Consider the following 14853-nt stretch of genomic DNA (forward strand, 5'->3'; position numbering starts at 1 on the left):
AAAGTATTCTAATGATTATACCCATTTTGCATTCCCATTTTGGGGTAATATAGACTATCTGCACTGAGACTTGTTATGCTCATAAGTAACAGTACCAGAACTTTCCTGGCGTGCTATGCCTTCGTCCACTCAGGCTGCCGTAACAACACACCATAGACAGGGTGGCTTAAACAACAGACACGGATCTCTCACTGTTCTAGAAGCTGGAAGCCTGAGGTCAGGGAACTCGCCTAGCTGGGCTCCAGTGAGAGCCCTCTGGTTTGTAGGCCGCCTTCTTCCCCGGTGTGGAGAGAGGACAGACTCTTCCTCTGCTTGGAAAGGCACCAATCCCATCATGGGGCCCCTCCCTCGTGACCGCGTCTAGTCTAGCCGTGATCACTTCCCCAAGGGCCCACCTGCAAATACCACCACATGTTATTTTTTAAAACCCCAAGATAGGTCGCAACTAAAAAGCACAAAATGAAAGAATTATTAACATCTTCTCATGAGAATAGTTTTGTCTCTTTTGATCCCTGAACATAAATTTAAACGGCCACTAAACTTCAATATACATTCAGTCTCTGACCACATAAAATATGTGAATTTAAAATCAATCTGTTGACATATTCTAATGCTTTTTTTAAAAAGATTTTATTTATATTTCAGAGAGAGAGAGAGAAAGCACGAGCAAAGGGAGGGGCAGGCTCCCCTCGGAGCAGGGAGCCCAATGCAGGACTTGATCCCAGGACCCTGGGATCATGACCTGAACTGGAAGCAGATGCTTAACCAACTGAGCCACCATGTCGTCCCTATTCTAGTGTTTCTAACATAAGCAATTTAAAGCCAATAAAATGCATCCCTTGTTAAACAGACAAATATCAAAATTTGTCTTTACAGATTGTGAATAGCAGTAAAATTGAATTAAGATGAATTTCTTAGTAAAACTTTATTACTTGTCAATCCAAAATTCATCAGTATTTGCTTAAAATCAGGTTCTTTTCTTTATCATTCGCTATACAAAAATGATCAAATGATTTTTTAACATGTTAAGGGATTGAAAAGATGGCATGTCACTCTCAAAGGGGTTCACAGTCTCCATAAAATAGAAATGCTGAGATAGTTGATCACTGGCATCACATATGATGTGAATGACTGTAAGTCTCATGTCACTGGCGGGGCTGAAAGCTCTAGCATGCTGGGGAGCTTCACCAATCTTGCATTATGTTGGTAGGTAGTTGGGTAATAGTCCTCGCTTATTTAAAAGCAGGGCACTGCCCCCCTCTGCTCCACTCCTTCATTGTCCAGCTCGAAGGTGCCCCCTCGCTGGTATCCCACAGCCCATGGAGCCTGTCTTGTGATACTTTAGTGTTTCTAAACAAGAAGTATTGGGCTCAACCAAGGAATAAGTGTATGCTAGGACGGGAAATGAACCAGAGAGTGTAAGTTTCTGGACTGTAGAAACCCTGAACTGAGCTAATAGATCCTACAGGCCTAGAGATCTTTTACAATGTCTCCAGGGGCGCCTGGGTGGCTCAGTGGGTTAAAGCCTCTGCCTTTGGCTCAGGTCATGATCCCAGGGTCCTGGGATCGAGCCCCACATTGGGCTCTCTGCTCCGCAGGGAGCCTGCTTCTTCCTGTCTCTCTCTCTGCTTGCCTCTCTGCCTACTTGTGATCTCTGTCTGTCAAATAAATAAATAAAATCTTTAAAAAAAAGAATGTCTCCAAACTCAACATCTTGGTGTGAAATATTCAAATACCTAGAGGGGAGGGACTGAACTAAATGACCGTTTCCATTCTAAACCTCCATGTTTCCAAACACTGGTGTCCAGCATTAGTCCAAGCTGAGGCCGTGCACGCTGTTTTATTGTTCTCAATTTTAAAAACACATGAAATGCCCATCGCAGACTACATCTACGGCACCAGTACAGAGCAGCATGCACAACAGCGATGACCAAAGAGAACTGTGTGATCTGGAGGATAAGAGAAGATACCCAAATCAAGTCTCCATTTGGACCAACATCTTTACAACAGCTTTACAATGACTGCTTTGGTTTTTCCCACCAAAATCAGAGAACCCCATCTCATCAAATCCCTGAAATCTGTATGACCTTTCTGCCTCCTTAGTCTTGTTCTCCCATATATGTGTGGCTAAAACCTCGAACTAATTGACAGATCTGCCCAGGCCTGCATCTTCATGGCTCAGCAAACCCCCCTGGCCCAATTCATTGTAAACAGAAGTATTAACCATGTAAAGATAGTATTTTAGTTAAACATTATATTGAGTTATAACACCTAATTAGTTTATAAGAGCTCTTACATATCAATGCTGGCATCTATTTATTATGTATGTTACAAACAGAAAAAAGCAAGTCCTATTCTGTGTTATTGAACTATGGTTCGCTGTGCTGTTTCCTCGTATTGTAAGAACTCCTGTCATGAATTTAAGAAGTTGTCACTGTAAGGAGTTGGCTTGGATGAACTTGGCCCTCTGTGGTTAGGGTGGCCCCTTTTTGGGGCCAGAGTTGGGGACCCTTAGCACGGCACTCTCTCCCACTTAGAGCATTCCCTAGGCATGTTCCTCACTTCTCTTTTAAATCTTAATTCCCAGCTTCACATGTGGCAGTTCTGAAAACAAGCCTCCATGGAAGGGCTTAGCAATTTGGGGCCCAAGTGAGCCACCAGCCACTGCTGTAGCCGGCACGATGTTTTTCTTGGGGAGAAATGACTCCTATGGCCTTTTCTCCATCACTGTCCGAAATGGTTTCCTTGGCAAACACAGCCAGAGACTGGTCCATTTTAAATGGCACCAATGAAGCCTCCTCCCCAAATCCCTGGATTGACTCCTCTGTGGTCTCAGGGGATTCTCAGAGAAGAGCTTCCCGGGAACCAGGCTGGCATACATTGGCATTACTTAGTTTCTCCCAGTGCCTCCAACCACCTCACAAAACCGTTTCTCTGCCTTCAGGGTTCACTTCTGGAGAAGAACACATGCTGGCTGTCCACACAGGACAGTCCCGACCCAAAACAATGATGTGTCCCCTCCCCCAACAAGCAGCCACTCTTTCCGCACATGTGACTAGAACGTTCAGTTTGTTCAGCTAGGCTTCTGATTTTTCTCAAAGCTTTTCTATTAGATGCAGTGTGAGAAGTACGAGATAACCTGAGTCCTGTTGCATTTCTTCGCTAAGGTTCCTCCTGTGCTCTGGTCTCTGTCAGGGGAGAGGCTTGGTTCTCAACCTTGACTGTACGCTGGAATCATCTGGAAAGTTTTTAAAAATCTTGATACTCTGGGAGCTCCTGGGTGGCTCAGTTGGTTAAGCGTCCAACTCTTGATTTTGGCTCTGGTTGTGATCTCAGAGTCATGGGATCAAGTCCCCTGTTGGCCTCCATGCTGGGGTGGGGGTCTGCTTGGGATTCTCTCTCTCTCTCTCCCTCTGCCTCTCCCCCACCTCTCTCTCTCTCTCTCTCTCTCTCCCTCTTTCTCTTTCCCCACCACTCAAAACAATATTGATACTCTGGTCTCCACCAGCAACCCCACCAAAAATATCTAGTTTAATTGGTTTAGGGTGCAGTCTGGGCATTAGGATTTTTTAAACTTCTCAGGGGTTTCTAACACACAGCAAAGTTTAAGAATCAATTGGAATTAGGAGACTTGATTTAAATGTAGCCACTAATTAGCTATGTGGCCTTGAGCAAAAGAAATATTCATTTATCCACCAGGTGTTCCCTGACAGCTTGCTGTATGCAAGACAGCACTAGAAGCCTAATCTCTCTTGCCTCTGAGATAAGGAAATTGGGCTCAACAATTTGCTCATTCATTCAGCAAATCAGTATTGAGTGCCTACTACCTTCTAGGCCCTGGCGAGGCACAAGGTGTGCAGCAGTAAATCAGAGGGAGAAGCCCCCTGCCCTCATGGAGCTGACAGTTCAGATGGGGGAGGCACAACCACATACAAGTAGTGAAAAGCAAAGACTAGGGATACCTGTCCGACTTAGTGGGTAAAGCATATGACTTTTGATCCTGAAGTCATGAGTTTGAGCCCCATGTTGGGTGTGGAGCCTACTTAATGAAAAAAAAAAATAAGTAAAAAAAATTTTTTAAAGTGAAGAGGGACATCCTATAAAGGACAGGATGGACGATGAGAGGGAAGATGACAGGATGGGCAGCCAGTGTGGAGGAAGCAGCGGGCCTGGTGGAGAAGGGGGTGGAGCCTGGTGGAGAAGGGGGTGGAGCCCATGGATTCAAGGAAACAGTCAAGGAGATCACCTCTCAAAGACTTGTTGTGGATTTGATAGAGGGAGAATGAAGAAGGCCAATTCGTAGCTGGCAGGATTGTTGAGTCATGCACTGGAGCAAAAAAATGCATGAGAAGAACCCCAGCACACCCCCCACCCCCAGGGATTATGAGGGTCTAGAGCGAAGGTGTAGGAACCTGGGGCAAGGAACCAAGTCTCTCCCCTGACAGAGCCCAGGGAACAGGAGGAACCTTAGCCAAGAAATGCAATGGCTCTCACAGGTGGTTATTTCAACACCTGAACTGGGTCTTTGTCTAGCCAAAGGGGGAGCCACTAAAGAGCCTGTTCCCAGAGGCCCAAAGCCGAACAACTTAAAAGGGAAAACTGGCCAGAAGAACCCATCACAATTGTAAACAACGTGAGGTACCACGTGCCCTGTGAGAGGGGTCTTGCATATTGCGGAGGCACTTGAGAAAATTGTTCTCTTCCCCCTTCTGGGTGTAGACTGTGTTGGCTCTGAGAATTCATATCCGTCCTTGGGAGATCCCTGTAAGTGTGTGTTGGGGGAGAAAGAGAGAGAGGGTGAGAGACAGAGAGATCCATAGCTACCATTGGACAATCTGGCAACATCCACGGGCAGGTCTGGAGAGACCGTGGGCAGAACAGCAGCCCCAGGAGGCTGCAGAACTACCTGTTGACTGATGTGCGCTGGGGAAAAGGTCCTGCTGGAGGAAAGGGTGTACTGTGGGGTGAGAACAGCTCTGGTGAGTGACCATTTCAAAAGGGAGATGCACAGGTGAAGGAGGAGACTCCACAGAGAGGAGAAGACTTGAGGGCAGGGGACAAGCACAGGAACTAGAGTGTGCCTCTAAGAGCCCGGCGGTGACCGCCTAAACTCCTTAGGGTCCTGAGGTTTCACAGTATTTTCTTCACATGTGGTTTTTCCCCCTTTGATGTTCCTCAAACTTTAGCACAGGCTGCCAGACCCACATAGCTGTCTGGTTGTGTGAGGGAGGAAAGTGAGAGTGGGGACTCCCAATTACCCTGGAAAGCTCTCCGAGATCTTTCCAGGGGGAACAGCAACATACAGAGGGGAAGGTCCCCGCCACAGAGTTCCCGACTTCCACCCACAGAGACGTTTGTAGCGCCCCCTGGTGGAGTCGGGAGTAACACGCGACAGCGGAGAAGCTGAGTGACGCAGGTGGACGACTTGAGACCGGACTGGGGGGTCCAATCTGTCCCTTTCCCAGATACCGTGGGGAAGCAACCCTTAAGAGCAAGATGGAAACTTCCATTTGATTTACAGAGGCAAAACACCAGGCGCAGTGCCTGGTTCAGAGTTGGCACTCAGTAATTGGCAGCCATTACCGTGATTATGATGATTATGATTATTGAGATTCAGTTGCTATAGATATCCTGTGGCCTTAAATGATCTGAGGATGGTTCACGGAGTAAGAAGCCCCACGGGCTCAGCACAAGTTGACGATAATGCGGAGGGCTTTGGGGGCACAGTGGGCGATCCAGCCCCGAATGCATCCTCGACCTTTCTTCCCTGCAACTATACGTTGCTCAGCTGATGTTCATGGTCGTCACACTCAGCCCGGAAGCCCGAGGATCTCTCAGGGCTGTGCTTCTTGCCTCCAAAAAGTTCATCCCTTTCACTGTAACCCCTTTCCTGCCATTTCTCAAAGGGTCAGCCGTTGTATTGAACGGCCCACGATGAGTCACGTTAGAGGCCTGGGGAGGCCAGAAGATGCCACAGGAGGAGAGAGAAAAATCGGAGCAAAGGAGAGGGAAAGATAGGCCAGTCAGGGCCCCAACAGGAAACAGATGGCACATTCCAAAGAGGAGGACTTCAAGAGGGTTCTTTCATAAAGGGACTCATTACACAACGGCAGTGGGTGGGAACATGCTGGACCTCGGGGTCAGCAGAGGCAGAGCAGGCCTGCCTTCAGGGGTGAGGGGAGAGAGAGGTGATCAGAAAGAGAGACTCATGTAGGCTTCCTTGAAAGAAGCAATGACCTTAGCAATGACTGAGCAGAGCAAAGACCCGGATCAGTATTGGCGTTTTTGTGTTTGTCTGTTTGTTTTCCAAAATATAAGACCGCAGGCCCATCAGCAGTGGGATAGGCAGAGCATCGTTATCCTGGAAATGACGGATGGTTTATATTTACCCACCAAACTCCCTCTTTGCTCTTGGAGCAAAAGACAAGCCTCCGTTTAGAAACTCCCAGTCGTGCCTGGGAGCAGGAGTAGGAAGAGAAAATCCCAGCAAAGCCATCGCTTTCCCTTGTGGCTACTGACAGGACCGCAGGGCACTAGAGAAGGTGTCGTGAGGGGACAGGAACAGGTGCCAGGGGTAGGATCTGGGGAGAACAGAAGAGCTCAGAAAGGAAACCAAACATTTGGCAGAGAACAGCACACAGTAGCAAGTGACTATACCAAGTGCAGTTGGGGTTCCTTTATAAAAAGCTCTGGCCCAGGAAGCCGGAGTGAGGTTGAGCGTGGGTCACGATGCCCAGGCGACACATCCCATTTGTCATGGTCCCACATTCTACTTCCTTCTCGTTTCACCCAACGTCCTCCCGGAAGTCCTACAGATCTTCCCCTAGGACCATATGCGCGAGTGTTTTGCTTGTCATGAAATGATCAGCATTCAATGAAATGCTTCTATTTCGGGGGCATTACCATCTCTAAAACAAGACACAGAAAAGCAGAGGGAGGCAGCTAGGGGCTGCATTTAATCTTCTGTAATATCGCAGTGGGAAGGAAACTGGGGAATGAAAACATAGTCATTTAGAAAATGGTTGATGAGTCACTGATTGGCATCGGGTAGAGAAAAGGAGAAGTCATTACACATTCAGAGTATGCCTGGTCTTTAAAAATAGGCTCCTCACTCTGCTCGAGGGGGCGTCTGGGTTTCAGAGGAGGGAGGGTGGCCGAGGGCACGGGGCCGAGGGCCGGGGACTGGGACCGAAACTGCCCACGGCCCGCAGCGCCCTCCTGTTGGGCCAGGTTCTCCTCAGCCCTTGAAAAGCCTCCAGCTTGAAGACACAGAAAGACACTGTCTTGCCTCCTTGTTCCTCCTCTACCTCTTTCTTGAGGCATTAATCACACTTTGGGGGAAACTTCAGCTTCAGGGGAACCAGGCCAAGTAGAAGAGACAGCACTTCGTGCGACCATAATTTTGGATCGGCCGCAGAGCTGCTGGCCCCGGACGACCCAGCTCTCTGCTGGTCTTCCTGCTTTTGACCTCCTGGTTGTTTATTCGTTGTTCTACATTTTAGTTGGGGCTAGTGGGAGGGATTAGAATCCGTCAGATTAGAACATGGTCTAATGTTTGCTGGAGGCGGGAAAGTAAATCTCCGGTAAGCAGAGGTTCAGAGACAACCTGGGAACGTTCTTGCTGCCGGTGTTCTAGAAAAACAAAAGAAAACAAAATAGAAACGCCGCCTGCTAAGGGCTTTACCTTCGCAGGCTAGTTCTTGGGCCTTGGCGGGCAGATCTGGGCCACGGGCGAGGTGCTGAGCCAAAAAGAGCTTGACTGCTTTAGAGTAAGAAAGGCAGAGAAAAGAATAGATCTAGAAGGTAAAAAATGGCAAAGGCCAGGTCAGGCTGAGTTGGAGAGAAAGGCTGAGGACTTCTCGAGAGCCAGTGGGAAGAAGCGGGGTAACTGCTGGGTTGGAATGAATTCAGGCTTTGGGGGAGAGGAGGCGCGGAGAGGAACTCGGTCGTGTGGTATGAATGGGATGGCTTCTTTCCCTGTTGTCGATTCCACAGGCAAAATCGGAATCGTCTTTCAATTGTTTTGAATTGTTGGACTGGCGTTTCTTCTGAATGCAGAAGCTGAGGCAGACCACCGGGTGGCCCGGATTTACGCAGGTTACGAGCATGAAGTCCATCCCAAGCATGCGTGTGTCCCCCTCCCCCAACACACAACTGTCACAACATACCCGCAACTTTCTTACGTTATATTTTGCCTTGTCACTTGTTCAGTGTGTTGTCTTTGGTCATAGTGGGATAAATTCACCCACCCTAAATAGAGACAAAAGAGAAAATTCTGACACTGGGACTAGTTTCAGAAAAGTAGACAGATCTGCAGGACCCTGGTTTATCTCTGCTTGGAATTCTGTGCTGAACACGCAATTGGGGATATCCAGAATCTTCCCACTTTCAGCCTCTCTCTTCTTCGAGAAACTGCTAAGGTGCTGGAGATAAGCGAGACTCAGTGACCTGTGGACTGTTGAGGGATGTTCCCGTTTCGCTGAGAGCCGGCAGCCACAACTCCCTCTCATACAACATTGTTTTAAACATCACTGTATGCGCAACATACACTTTCACTCTTACATATTTATTCTTTATCAGCCTTAATCTTTTGCATGTTCACTTTACACACTCGTTTTGGTCCCTCAGCACCCTGAAAATGACTCTCAGGCATGCACTCACCTTTAGTCAAACTGAGATACAATTTCTCTAGAAAAAAAAAAAAAAGGTAAAGAAATATACTTTTTAAAATTATGCATCGTGATCCGGCAGAATTTATCCAGGATTGTAAGGGTCTCAACACATGTCTAAGAGGCACTTGATAATGTATAAGGCCCGTTCCTGGTAGGAATTCTTAGTTAAGGGGCACCTGGGTGGCTCAGTGGGTTAAAGCCTCTGCCTTCAGCTCAGGTCATGATTCCAGGGTCCTGGGATCGAGCCCCATGTTTGGGCTCTCTGCTCAGCAGGGAGCCTGCTTCCTCCTCTCTCTCTGCCTGCCTCTCTGCCTACTTGTGATCTCTATCTGTCAAATAAATAAATAAAATCTTTAAAAAAAAAACAAATAAAAGAATTCTTAGTAAACTAAGAGTATGAGGGCACTTCCTTAATGAGACAAAGAGTATCTCCCATTAACCAACAGTCACCTTCAGGTTTAATGTTACCAAACAAACAACAGAAGAGCTCGTAGCATTTCCAATAAAGTAAAAGAGAAACATAGAATTCCTGATCTCACCGCTGTGGTTCCATTCTTTGTTGTTGTTGTTGTCCCATTGTTGTTTAACACTGCCCCATAGGTTCTAGACACTGTGATAAGATGTTAAATAGCGACAAGAGGAAAAACTTACCAGTGGTCCCAGATGATTTACTTGTTTGCCTGGAGAAACCAAAAGAATCTAATGAAAAACCAATGGGCCAAATAATCAAATTCATTAAGGTGGGCCAGTTATAAAACGAACACACAAAACTCACTTGTATCATCTTTTCTAGAAATTAGAAATCCAGTTAGAAAATATCATGGGAAAGGATCATATTTTTAATAGTAACATGTTTTGTAGAAGTTAACGGCCACATGCACGAGGCGCTCCGCTGCACATTAATCTGTGACTCCCTGCAACAGAGACAAGTAGTTTATTGAGTATTAACTATGTTCCAAGAGCTGAGCTGAGACCCAACTTTCCCAAGTGTATATTCTAGAGAAAAAAAAAAAAAATCAGCCCTTCCAACTCATGATTTCCCTGCTTAGGATGAGACTGAAGAAGTCTCTTTCTTAAAGTAAATATGTTTCAGCTCCTGAAGCTCACGCAGAGGGAGTGGGGGGGGGGGCACAGGCTAGTGAAGGCTGTGGGCGTGATTGGTTCCCTTTGCCCATGTCCCCACCCAGCCACTCTCTCTGTTCCCCCTCCCCGGGAGGCGGGGCTTCATGGGTCACATCATCGTGGGCTCCCTTGCTTCTGGCTGAGCACAGCCAATGGGGATCCCCAGCAGGAGATGGGGGCCGGAGGCGAGTGAAGCTGGGGCGCTTGCTTGGTCTTCTGCAGGGCCAAGGTCTTGCTGCCTTCTTTAAACACTTCCCCAGTTGGGCCCACACTCGCTTCTTTTGCCCCCTTCAGGCCTGGCATGCTAACAAGCTCCCCAGGATGGATGGCTGGATGGCTGGCCTTGGGTCTCGAACCAGCCCTCAGCTGCTTCCCTTGAGCCTTCCCCACACTTTTGTAACAGATCCCTTTACTAAACTTTCCTCACAGTGACCCTGACTGGTAAGTGGAGAGGTGAATGGCTCAAGTTTGGGGAGCCAACCCGTGCTATTCGGTCATCAGGACAACCTTTTCAGATGAGAATTGTCAGCCCCACTTGATGTGGGAGAAAAGCGCCGCCGAGAGGGGGAGGGTAGCGAGGCCAGCATCCCCCGCTGTCCAATGGCGGCCGGCTGCTCCAGCACTTGGCCATGCCTCTCCTGTGAGTCTGAGGCGGTGTTCCCTTGCTGCTGAGCCTCCACCTCTACGTCGTTCCTCCCAAGGAAAGTACAATCGGAACTCTGGCCCACTGTGATCTAACCCCTCGGGCTGCTGCTTTTCTTCAGGCCAAATGTTCCAGAAGGCCCTGTTCTCTCATGTCAAAGCTCTTCGACCGGCTCCCTTGTGGTTGGTTTGGGGACTCAGGGAAGAAAGGGAACCTGCTATTGGTCTTTAGGCTGCCATGGAATTGCCCCTGCTGTAGCTGGCTGGGTCCCACAGCCCCCCAGCAATGGCACACTCCTGAGGTGATTCCAGTGCTTCTGAACCGACCCGAGTCTGCCTAAGATTTTAGCCAACTAATGATGACTCATGCTGTTCTCTGGCCTTTCTCGGGTTTTAAACGTTTCATAAATGACACTACCCTTTATAAAATTGTTTTTCTGAGGGAGGACAAGGATTTTCTCTTTTATTCTATGTTGATGGAGGAGATAATAAATTTTAAATAATTTGTTGAAGCTCATTTAACTTTTTACTGAGGAAAATCTGAGTGATCTTAATGATTTGCTTAGTGTTTCTTTTTTGCTTTCTTTCTGAGAGGACAACTGTTCTTACACACTCTGATATCTAATTGTTGTTTTTTTTTTTTTTTTAAACAAAAACGATCTTGTCGGGCGCCTGGGTGGCTCAGTGGGTTAAGCCGCTGCCTTCAGCTCAGGTCATGATCTCAGGGTCCTGGGATCGAGGCCCGCATCGGGCTCTCTGCTCAGCAGGGAGCCTGCTTCCCTCTCTCTCTCTCTGCCTGCCTCTCCATCTACTTGTGATTTCTCTCTGTCAAATAAATAAATAAAATCTTTAAAACAAAACAAAACAAAACAAAACAAAAACGATCTTGTCAGCATTTAATAACAGTGAAATAAATTCAAATCCTCAGATGGTCCTTGGAAGGAAGTCTAGGCTTGTGGGTATGAGCTGGAAGTCTGGCATTAGCAGCCCTGAGACTGACTTCCCAGCTGTGTTATCTTAGGCAAGTGTCCTAACCTTTCTGTGCCACAGGTTCCTTGAGTATAAAATAAGACTAATGGTGGGTACTCATTTCACAGGGTTAATGGGAGAAGTAAATGAGCTGATTCATGTCAAACTTTAAACGTGGTACTTAACACATAGTAAACACTCAATAATTGCCAACTACTATTATTACTATGTGGAAGCTTCTATGACACGCACTGAGGAGGGTCAAAGAGGAAAGAATCTCTGCATGCAAGTGGATTATAATTTTATAGAGAAATATGAGGGGAGACCGAGGCCCCGGAAGAGTGGACAGGGACTGGATGGGTAGGAGGAGACGGGGCAGAAGACAGGAGGCAGGTGGGTGAGCATGTGGGCGTGAAAGAAACGGAAGCCCAAAATGCAAGGAGACCAGGAAGGGAGGCAGAACCCCGGGGCTCCTGCCCCTGACTTTCTGGTCATTGGGCCATGAGAATGCTGGCTTCAGTTTCCTCATTTAGGAACGGGGGGCACCAGACCAGATCATCGCCAAGATCCTTTCCATACATTCCACTGTGAGATACACGCCTTAGGAGCCAAACTCACAAGGGTTTGTTTTCCCTTTCATATCTTCTCTTCTCCTCTCTTTCTTATCCTCTGGCTCTTCTTTCTCTCTGCCTGATCTTCCATATAGCTCAACATATGTCAGGCTGTCAACATACGGCATATTTTGCAAACAGATAAACAGTGGCACATATGCAACCATATATTCCTGGCATGCAGATGCCCCAGCTTGGCTTCGTCAGCCTCAGCAGAAAGCATTTGGTAAGTCTCTCTCGGAAATTCCAGAATGCACGAGCCGCCCATGGAGCCTCTGACAAGCGGTTAAAATAAGTCGTTCCATGTCTTCTCTGGTGCAAAAGCCAGAACACTGGCTCCCTGCCCTTTCGGTTCCAAGGCATTTAATACCAAAGGCTCTGCCCCTTCACTCAACTATCTGGGATGTTCTGACCAGGGGTCAAACTGCCCATTAAAAGTTCTTTTGTTTTTCCAGTGGGCAGTGACTCATCGTGTCCTCCACACCAGACGAGCGGCCCTTCTCGGACCTGGAAAGGTTATACTCTGAGACCCCTGGGTCTATTTTGTCCACTTGAAAATAAAAATAAGCTTGTGTAGCTGACTCCGTAAAGTCCACCCCTGTCCTCCAACAGGCCCCATTTGTCCCTGCATGCCCAAAGTAGTAGGCCCAAAGCGTTCCTCTACGTGCCCTCCCCTGATATCCCTCAACCAACGGCTGCTGATAAAGGGTGGATAAGTGCCCCGGCTCTCTCACCCTCCGGCGGGATATTTTTGAAGCCGTGGATCCCAGAGTTGTGTCTGAGAAACTGGCCTGAGAGCATATCTTCCGTAGCTTCCTCGCTTTTCCTCTCTCGTGCCCACCACCTGGGTTTCTGGGAGTTCCTCCATTAACAAAGTGCTTGCTCTTGAACCCTTGGGTCAGCGTCTTCTTTGGAGAGGACCCCAATTAAGGCAATCTGTAACTCAAGTTTGGAAAAAAGGCGATCAAGGATAACACAGGATCTCCTCAACCTCAGACTTTGCAACTGGGGCCCCCAAGGCAATCTGCAGTTTAAAAAAATGCTCTGAAATGTCAACAAAAGCAACTGTGGATACCAAGCTTTTGGCAATACTCTGCCCCAATTCTACCTGGTCACTGGGTCTGGTCTGAAGCTGTCCAAACATCGGAGTGGGATTGTCCTTCTCTGGCCACGTGAAAATGGGAGATGGCAGAACAAGAGAGAAAGTTAGATTCTGCCACGTTTTCCACTCCCGCGTGGCTTCTTGCCTCCTCCCCCTTGAGATCAAATTTTGTTCCTTGTAAAGATTAAAATGGACCCGAACAATAAGGTAAAGGAAAACAGCAATCAAGGAAGAAAGTGAACGTGACTGGTTGGTTGTTGTAATACTCACTGGAAGCTCAGTGTGTACTGAATCTGAGTTAACATTTAACCACTAAAAACTCAGGAGTCAAAGGTCATTTAACGAAGGTACCTCCAGACAGAAAGTTTAAAAAGTATCACCATACTACTATTGTCCTTTAACAAGCTACTGCAATGTTTTCAGGAAATCCCATGGGCAAAATTTGATTTGTTATGAGCTGAATCTGGAGAGGAAGAAATCAAGAGTTTGAGATGCAAGTGAGGCCCATTACATCTCAAACCTTGACCCATTCAGTAAGCTCTAGGTCAATGCTGTCCAACAGAACTTTCTGTGATGATGAAATGTTCTAGAGCTAGACTGTCTAATACAGTAGCCACTACCCACATATGACTATTGAGTACTCAAAATGTGGATATTGTGTTCAATTTATATTATGGTTATTTAAATAATTCATTTACTGCATTATCATTTATATTGTACAATAGAGTTTTATCTGGTATTAGGATTATAATAACGGCTATTCCAGTTCTAGGTGTTTCCCCCCCATCCCCTTCTCTTTCCTCTCCTCAGTGAAGCCCTGGCTTGAGCTCATTTTTCTGTCTTAGACCCAAGTGCTTCCTTCAGGATTGGTTTTCTGTTCTTGCCCTCCAGATCTGCTCATTGTCCACCACCTCCCAGACTTCGGGGACTATTGGTGGGCGTGCCCTCACGAGGCAAGTGTGACAGAGTTGTCCATCTCCAGTGTAAGCTCCTCTTTGACCTCATTCTACTGACTCAAGCTGGGGGGCAGAGACACCAAGGCAAATAGGGTGACTTGCTTCAAATCTTTTGTCGCCTACATAGAAACTCCTTCCCTTCATATATAGGCTTGCTCTGAATTCGTGGAGAGACCCTGACATATTATGCCTTGTGGAACAAGAAGGCAGACGCTGGCATATGTCTACACGTCCCGCCTTTTAGAGCCCTTCATCATCTTCACACATACACCTGTCACAGCCCGCACCACACCCGGAGGGTACCTCTAGCTCTTTGTTGTAGGACAATCCACAGGCAGACAGAACCTACTTTGTCCATGCAAGGACATCCAGAATTGCCTAGAGATCTATGCTACACTGTCTCGACCCACTGATTAACATGGGGGAGGGCGGTTCTGCAAATACTGCAGCTCCCTTTTCCCCTGATGAAGGCTTACACTGTCCCCAGAGCAGGACTGAGCCCAAGCCACTCTCCTGGGGGCTTGGCATGCTACATCTCCCTTCTCGGTTCTTCCCTTTCCTGGTGCATTTCCTTACTGGTTTTTATGAACCCTCACCTCAGAATCTACTACCAGGAATACAGCCTGAAACACAACTTCTTTAAATGAAAAACACCAAATCCTAAAATTCACGGAAGTTTTTTGTTTTGCTTTGCAGGCGATCTCGTTCAAAAAAACTTCCGTGAATTTTAGGTGTTGGGGTTTTTCAGGGTGAAACAGGTGACAGGTACGAAGGAGCGC

The 14853-nt window shown here is 47.3% G+C and overlaps 1 long non-coding RNA gene across 1 annotated transcript; it reads right to left on the reverse strand.

Moving 5' to 3' along the window:
• Window positions 1-9458: 9458 nt before the first annotated feature.
• Window positions 9459-13336, reverse strand: LOC132007418 (uncharacterized). Its single transcript, XR_009401351.1, has 3 exons — window positions 13125-13336; window positions 12751-12952; window positions 9459-9586 (listed from the first exon to the last, which is right to left on the reverse strand). It is a non-coding gene; the product is annotated as an uncharacterized LOC132007418 (long non-coding RNA).
• Between the last annotated feature and the right edge of the window lie 1517 nt (window positions 13337-14853).

The sequence above is a fragment of the Mustela nigripes genome, chromosome X (assembly GCF_022355385.1).
Source record: "Mustela nigripes isolate SB6536 chromosome X, MUSNIG.SB6536, whole genome shotgun sequence".
In the NCBI taxonomy this organism is placed as follows: Eukaryota; Metazoa; Chordata; class Mammalia; order Carnivora; family Mustelidae; genus Mustela; species Mustela nigripes.